Below are 8,918 nucleotides of genomic sequence, written 5' to 3' on the forward strand. Positions count from 1 at the left end.
ACACCACAAAGTGATACCAGCAAACGCAGGTTTATTCCAATGCTCAAATCATATTCATAAGCACTCATGAACTTTATAGCAAACCTTTGCTATGTCCAAAACCTTTTAGACAATCTAGAAACGATTCATGACAGTCTTCATTCATATCTACTTCCAAAATATGAACGACTGTGGACTGTCCGAATAATCCTATCATTCAGGAAGTCAAAACATGCAAAATTGAAAAAATAGATAAATAAACAACATAAGATAGTAGCTTTACTCGTAAATAACACAATTTTATTTATTTATCAAATGTCAAGTACAAACTATCTATTACACATTTCCTATCTAATCCAAACTTATATCATCCTTCAGCCCAATGCTCCTAGCATGCTGCAAGTGTGTGACCCGACTCAGTCCCTTCGTAAGGGGATCTGCTGGGTTCTCTTCTGATGATACCCTCTTCACAACGAGGAGTCCCTCTTCTACCCAATGTCTTGTAAAATGGTATTTTCTGTCGATATGTTGAGATCTCCCATGATCTCTTGGTTCCTTGGTTAAGGCAGCCGTTCCTTCATTATCACATAAAATTTCCATTGGCTCCTTTATGGATGGCATAACTCCGAGGTCTCCAATGAAGTTCTTCAACCATATAGCCTCCTTTGATGCTTCGCTCGCCGCAATGTACTCTGATTCGCACGTTGAATCAGCTACGGTCTCTTGCTTGGAACTTTTCCAAGTCACTGCTCCTCCATTTAGGGTAAAGACCCAGCTCGACTGTGATCGGTAATTATCCCGATCCGTCTAAAAACTAGTGTCACTGTACCCTCGCACCCTTAAGTCATCACTCCCACCGAGGACTAGAAACCATTTCTTGGTCCTTCGTAGCTACTTAAGAATATTCTTAACTGCAATCCAATGGGCTCTACCAGGGTTCCCCTGATATCTGTTGACCATGCTCAAAGTGAAAGCCACATCAGGGCGAGTACAAGTCATAGCGTACATGATAGAGCCTACTGCGGAAGCGTAAGGTACTCGGATCATATCAGCTATCTCTGCCTCTGTACTTGGGCTCTGAGTCTTACTCAACTTGGTATTTCTTTGGATTGGCAACTCCCCTTTCTTGGAATTTTCCATACTAAAACGCTTTAGTACCTTATCCAAGTATGTATCCTGACTGAGTCCTATCAGTCTTTTTTCCTTGTTTCTTACTATTCTTATTCCCAGAATATAAGCAGCCTCTCCGAGGTCCTTCATAGCGAAACATTTCCCAAGCCAAGACTTGACCTCCTGCAAGGTTGGGACATCGTTTCCTATGAGTAGTATGTCATCGACATACAATACCAGGAAGTTCACTATACTCCCACTGGCTTTGACATATACACAAGATTCATCTTCGCTTCGCAGAAAGCCAAACTCTTTAACTTTCTCGTCAAAACAAAGACTCCATCTGTGAGACGCTTGTTTCAATCCATAAATGGATTTCTCAATCTTGCATACTCTATTCGGATGCTTCGCATCGACAAAACCCTTTGGCTGATTCATGTAAACATCCTCAGCCAACTTTCCATTGAGGAAAGCGGTTTTCACATCCATCTGCCATATTTCATAATCATGAAACGCAGCTATTGCAAGCATTACCGCAATAGACTTTATCTTCACAACTAGTGAGAAGGTCTCATCATAGTCAACTCCAGGAGTTTGAGTAAATCCCTTCGCAACCAATCGCGTTTTATAAGTATGCACTTTCCCATCCATGTCCGTCTTCTTCTTGAAGATCCACTTGCACCCGACTGTCTTGCGACCAGGTACATTATTAACCAAATTCCAAACTTGGTTGTTGTACATGGACTGAATCTCGCTATCCATCGCCTCATTCCATTTCGCAGACTCCGGGCCTGCCATGGCTTCCTTGTAGCTGCTAGTTTCTTCCAAATTTACTAGTGTACTATCACTAATAAGCGTATCCCCTTCAGTAGTAATATGAAATCCATACAACTGGGGTGGAACACTAGCCCTAGTGGAACGTCGAAGAGGTAAGGACTCGTCAACAGGTTCAACAGGATATTCCTCCTCAGGTTGATTGCCAGTGTCAGAGGTTCCTTCATCGCTTTGATCTTGAATCTCTTCAAGTTCAATTTTCCTCCCACTGTCTTCTTGGCTTATCAATTCCCTTTCTTGAAAAATTCCTCTTTTAGCAACGAAGACAACATTGTCACTCGGTGTAACAACCCAATTTTCATGACCAAAAATTTCGTTTTAAAAACATCACTTTTAGAGGATATAAAAGGACTAAAACATTGTCTGATCAAAATATCACACCAGAACCGTGTCTAAAAACCAAGTCATACATTTAATTAAAATATCAGAGTACAAATCCCAGTGAAGCTCGTAAATGCGGAAATCGGAGAGTGTGTGCGTGACGTGCCGCTACCGCGCCGGCTCCTTTCCCCTAGCTGAGGAGATACCTGAAACCAAAACTGAAAACTGTAAGCACAAAGCTTAGTGAGTTCCCCCATAATACCACATACCATGCAACAAATAACAACCATTATTCAGCTAGGAGTTACGGGCCTTGCCCACACTCGGGAAGATACGGGCCCTGCCCACACTTCGCTAGCCGGGAGATACGGGCCTCGCCACACTCGTGAAGATACGGGCCCTGCCCACACTTTGCTATCTGGGAGATACGGGCCTAGCCCACACTCCGACCTTGGCGAGATACGGGCCCTGCCCACACTCAACCACTAACCCATACATACAAGTATCACGCAGACAACAAGTATAAGCAATTCTATCATATTAACACATATACCGTACTTAACTACAACAGAGATACGGGCTCGGCCCACACTCTAGAACTAGCGTCTCGTCTACACGGGTCGGCCTTGGTGCCCTAGACCCGTTCCTACTGGGAAGGAAACTCACCTCGAAATAGCTGTTGGTCTGTGTGGGAACTGATCACCTACTACTGCTGCTGCTGCTGCTGCTCCGGAAACCCTCCGGCTGCAATTCCCACAATATACTCAATCAAACACTGCTCACTGACCTTTGGGTAAAATGACCATTTTACCCCTGACCTTGCCCTAAGTCAAAGTCAGAGTCAACTTTCAGTTGACCTCGACTCGCCGAGTTGGTTTTCCGACTCGCCGAGTCCCTACGCAAACGACTGCCCTGAATCCCGATCCTACCCGTCGAGTTAGGCGACGACTCGACGGGTTCGCCTTCATGACCAATACTCAAGTCCTTCATCCTACTCGCCGAGTTGTATGAACAACTCGTCGAGTTCATCTTCATCCGAAGAACACCCATGCTAAGACTCGCCGAGTTGTATGAACAACTCGTCGAGTCTGTTCTTGATCTAAGGAGATTGCCTTGAACTCGCCGAGTCAGGGCATTGACTCGCCGAGTACCTCCATGGATGGGTTAAGCTTCCGACTCACTGAGTCACACCGTGTGAATCACTGCTCACTAGACACTACAAAAAGGGGACAAACTCGAAGACTCGCGAGCAGACTCGCCGAGTCACATGAACGACTCGCCGAGTCGTTGCCATGCACTCCTTAAATATACCGATTTGCTCGATTCCAGTCCATGCCATTCATAGATCTGGACTTCTAGGACACAAATCACACGTAAAGTTTCCAACTTTACGTGTGGATATTCACCAATATGGATTTTAGGGCTCAAAATGTCTCAAAAGGGTAGATCTAGGGCTAACAAGCCACATGGGGCCAAAAAGCTAACAGATCTGAGCTCCTGGAGCTCAATCTTGCATAGATCCAAAGGCCAAACGCCTTATTACGACATATAATGCACATACAAACTTGGGGAAATGACCAAGAAGGACCCAAATGAAGTTTTAAGCATAGAATCAAGGGGAAAACGGGTTATACCTCAAAGGAACTGCTGGAAGGACACAAATAATGCTTGGATGGCTTCCCTTCTTCTGGATCTACTTCCTTCCTTCCTTCAAAGCCTCCAAAAGTACACAACAAAACTTCAATCTTCAAAGAACAAGCACAAACGAGGGTTGGGGAGCTCTGGGGAGAGAATGGGGGCTGGCCTGGGGCAGATAAGCTGCTTAAATAGGGTGCAAACCCCTGAAACTTAGGGTTTCATCCAACAGCTGTGACTCGCCGAGTCCAAGATATGGACTCGCCGAGTCAGCAACTTAAACGTGTCCCGGGTCCCGCATCCACTCGGCGAGTCGGACCTATGACTCGCCGAGTCCAAGGCTAAAAGAAAGGAAATACTCAAATAACATTTACGTACCAGGAACCGGGTGCTACAAATCTCCCCCACTTATTTTAGACTTCGTCCTCGAAGTCTGCTGCTCGATCCTGAAACAGCTCGGGATAATGCTCCATCATCCCGTCTACCGGCTCCCAAGTCCACTCCGAACCCTTGCGGTGCTGCCATTGCACCTTCACTAGCTCCACCCTCTTGTTCCTCAAATCCTTCGACTTCCTGTCGAGGATTGCGACTGGGCGCTCAATGTAGTTCAGGCTGTCATCAACCTGAATATCCTCCAAAGGTACTACTGCAGAATCGTCCACTAGACACTTTCGCAACTGCGAAACATGGAAAGTGCTGTGGATCTGGCTGAGCTCGGCTGGCAGATCCAGCCTATATGCTACCTTGCCCACTCGGGCTACGACCCTGAACGGTCCGATGAATCGCGGGCCCAACTTGCCCCGCTTCCTGAATCGGATGACGCCTTTCCACGGCGACACCTTCAGGAGAACCATATCCCCGACCTGGAACTCTAAGTCGGATCGACGCTTGTCGGCATAACTTTTCTGCCGACTCTGAGCAGTCTGAAGCCTGCTCCGGACCTGCTGGATCCTCTCAGTCGTCTTGAGCACCACTTCGGTGCTCCCCATGACTCTCTGGCCAACCTCACCCCAGCATATCGGGGTCCTACACCTCCGTCCGTACAACATCTCGAAGGGAGGGCGGTCGATACTCGCGTGATAGCTGTTGTTGTAGGAGAACTCGGCCAGGGGAAGATAGGTATCCCAACTACCACCGAAATCTAGCACGCACGCCCGCAGCATATCCTCCAGAGTCTGGATGGTCCGCTCGCTCTGCCCATTCGTCTGCGGGTGAAAGGCAGTGCTAAAATGCAGACGAGTGCCTAACTCGTCATGGAATCTCTTCCAAAACCAGGAAGTAAAACGCACATCCCTGTCCGAGATCACCGATACCGGCACCCCATGCCGTGCCACAATCTCCCTGATATAGATGTCGGCCAATTTCTCAGCTGATATGCTCTCCTGAATCGGAATAAAGTGAGCACTCTTGGTCAATCTATCCACGATGACCCAAATCGAATCCACTCCACGTGCGGTCCTGGGAAGCTTCGTGATAAAATCCATCGTGATATCTTCCCATTTCCACAGTGGAATATCCAACGGCTGCATCTTTCCATGCGGTCTCTGATGTTCGGCCTTGACCTTCCTGCAGGTCAAACATCGCTCGACATACCATGCCACATCCAGCTTCATGCAGGGCCACCAATAGTCTAGACGAAGATCCCTATACATCTTCGTCGCCCCGGGATGAATAGAGAATCGGGACTTGTGCGCCTCCTCCATCAAAATCTGGCGCACGCCTCCGCGATACGGCACCCACACCCTATGGTGTAGTGTCAATAACCCTCGGCTATCATAATCGAAGGAGGAAACCTGACCTACTACACGCTCGCTCTTCCGATGCTCCTCCTTGATAGCCTCCTGTTGAGCCTCCCGAATCTGCTCCAACAGGGGAGTCACCACGGTCATCCGCATGCAAACGTCCCTGATCGGCGCCGCCTTGCGGCTAAGCACATCGGCCACCACATTGGCCTTCCCCGGGTGGTAAAGGATCTCGCAATCATAATCCTTCACCACATCCAACCACCGACGCTGCCTCATGTTCAGATTCGGCTGATCCATGAGGTACCTCAAGCTCTTGTGGTCCGTGTAGATGGTACACCGAACCCCATAGAGGTAATGTCGCCAAATCTTGAGGGCAAATACCACCGCCCCCAACTCCAAATCGTGCGTCGGGTAGTTCGCCTCGTGAGGCTTGAGCTGCCTCGAAGCGTAAGCAATGACATGCCCCCTCTGCATCAGCACCGCGCCCAACCCAGAAATGGACGCATCACAATAAACCACAAAATCCTCTACGCCCTCTGGCAGGGCTAAGATCGGCGCCTCACACAATCTCTGTCTCAGCGTCTCAAATGCAGCCTGCTGCTCGGGTCCCCACCGAAAGACCGCGGCTTTCCTTGTCAGCCGCGTCAGGGGCACGGCTATCTTGGAGAAATCCTGAATAAATCTCTGATAGTAGCCTGCCAATCCCAGGAAACTCCGAATCTCAGATGGAGACTTCGGAACCTCCCATCTCATCACGGCCTCGACCTTGGCCGGATCGACCAGAATCCCGTTCTGGTTGACGAGGTGTCCCAGAAATTGCACCTCGCGCAACCAAAACTCACACTTGGAGAACTTGGCATACAAGCTCTCCCTCCTCAGGGTCTCTAACACCTCTCTCAGATGCTCCTCATGTTCCTCCCGGGTCTTGGAATAAACCAAGATATCATCGATAAAGACTATCACAGACCGGTCCAGCATCGGTCTGCATACACGGTTCATGAGGTCCATGAACGCGGCAGGAGCATTGGTGAGCCCAAACGGCATCACCACGAACTCGTAATGGCCATAGCGCGTCCGAAACGCGGTCTTCTGCATATCCTCCTCCCTGACCCTCATCTGATGATAACCCGAACGCAAATCAATCTTGGAGAACCAAGATGCGCCCTGAAGTTGGTCAAAGAGGTCATCAATCCTCGGAAGCGGCTAACGGTTCTTCACCGTTACCTTGTTCAGCTCCCGATAATCTATACACATCCGATGCGACCCGTCCTTCTTCTTCACAAACAGAATCGGGGCTCCCCAGGGCGAACTGCTCGGACGAATGAACCCCTTGTCTAGCAGCTCCTGCAGCTGCGTAGACAACTCCTGCATCTCGGGAGGAGCCAACCGATACGGTGCCTTGGCTATCGGAGCCGCACCAGGAACAAGGTCGATCCTGAACTCCACCTGTCGCTCCGGAGGTATCCCAGGAAGCTCCTCTGGGAAGACGTCTACAAAGTCCCGAACCACCGGAACCTCGCTCATCGATACATTACCCGCCTTTCGGGTATCCATCACATACGCGACATAACCTGCGCATCCCTGCTGGAGATAGCGCCTAGCCCTCGCTGCTGAACATACAGCGGGTCCACACTGCGGCCTTTCTCCATGAATCACCAATTCTCCCCCACTTGGGGTCCTGACCCGCACTAGCTGCTGCGCGCAATCTATCACCGCCCCATTAGGGCTCAACCAATCCATGCCAATAATCACCTTGTTCCCACGCAACGGTATGGGAACCAAGTCTACCAAGTAACGCTCCTCGAACAACCGCAGAACGCAATCTCGGAACACCATCGATGCTCGCACCGAACGATCATCAGCAATCTCTACCTCTAAAGGACAATCTAACTCTCCTGAAGTCTCATGAAACCTCTTGCTAAGCGCAAGAGAGACAAACGATCGGGATGTACCTGAATCAAACAATACCTGAACTGGGATGCCGTTCACATGGAACGATCCTAAAGCATACAGAGCACATATCAATATCAATATCATCATAAAAATAAGATAGAGGGAAAGAATCATACCCGTCACCACATCGGGTGCGGCGCGTGCCTCCTCGGTAGTCAGCTGAAATGCCCGGCTCCTCACCACTGGAGCCTCTGCCTTGCCCTGCCGACCATCCGTGATCCGCAGGGTCGCTGGAGCTGGCGCCTTCACTGGCGCTGAAACTGTCAACTGGGGGCAATGGGCCTTCTTGTGGCCCCTCTGATTGCAGTGAAAGCACAGCAACTCCGATGTCTGAATAGCTGAAACTGGAGCAGTACAATCCCTGCTAAAGTGCCCTGCCTTGCCGCACTTGTAGCAGCCTACTGAACCCATCCTACATGCCCCCACATGCGACCTGCCGCATTTCCCGCAGCGGCTCGGTCCTGACTGACCTTTCGGCCTACCATCTGATCCCTTGGGCTTCTTCCCCGAAGCCCCTCCTGTCTGACCCTCCTCTAGTTTCCGTTTCCGAATGTGCTCCAAATCTATCTCCCTCTCCCTTGCCCTGGCAATCATGGAGTCCAGGGTAGGGCAAGCCGAAAAGCTAACATGCTCCCGGATGTCAGCTCGTAGCATATCATGGTAACGAGTCCTCCTCATGTCCTCGTCACCGGCATACTGGGGCACCAACAAAGCCCTCTCCCTGAACTTGGCGGTGATCTCCGCCACAGTCTCCGTCGTCTGCCTCATGTCAAGAAACTCCCTGGCCAGCTGCTGAAACTTGACCGCCGGCGCGAACTCTGCCCTGAACCTGGTCACAAAGTCCGACTAGGTCATAGCCTCGATAGCTGAGGCTCCCAACGAGTCACCCACTGACTCCCACCAATCCCGGGCTCGGTCCCATAGACATCCCGCTGCATACCTCACCTTCGACCCCTCGGGGCAGAAGCTAGTCAACTGGGCAGACTCGATGTCTGCAATCCATCGCCTGGCAACAATGGGGTCTTTCACCCCATGGAAATCCGGCGCACCGCTGCCCCTGAAGTCCTTGAAGGACAGCGTGCGAGATCCTGACTGGCTAGATGCCATATCGCTCCTGAATGCCCGAAGGCGATCCTCCATCAACTCCATGATCCCTTCCTTGATCGACCCAAAGATAATGGGAGTCGACTCAAGGATACCCCTGGTGATCTCTGACGCGATGAACTCGCGTAGCCCCTCATCAATTGGCTCGGAACCTGATCCCGAACCTGACCCCTCTCCTGAGCCGCCATCTACCGGCCTCGATCGGAGTACCACCATTCTGCAATACATCACAACAAT

This window comes from Lactuca sativa, chromosome 4, assembly GCF_002870075.4.
Source record: "Lactuca sativa cultivar Salinas chromosome 4, Lsat_Salinas_v11, whole genome shotgun sequence".
Lineage (NCBI taxonomy): Eukaryota > Viridiplantae > Streptophyta > Magnoliopsida > Asterales > Asteraceae > Lactuca > Lactuca sativa.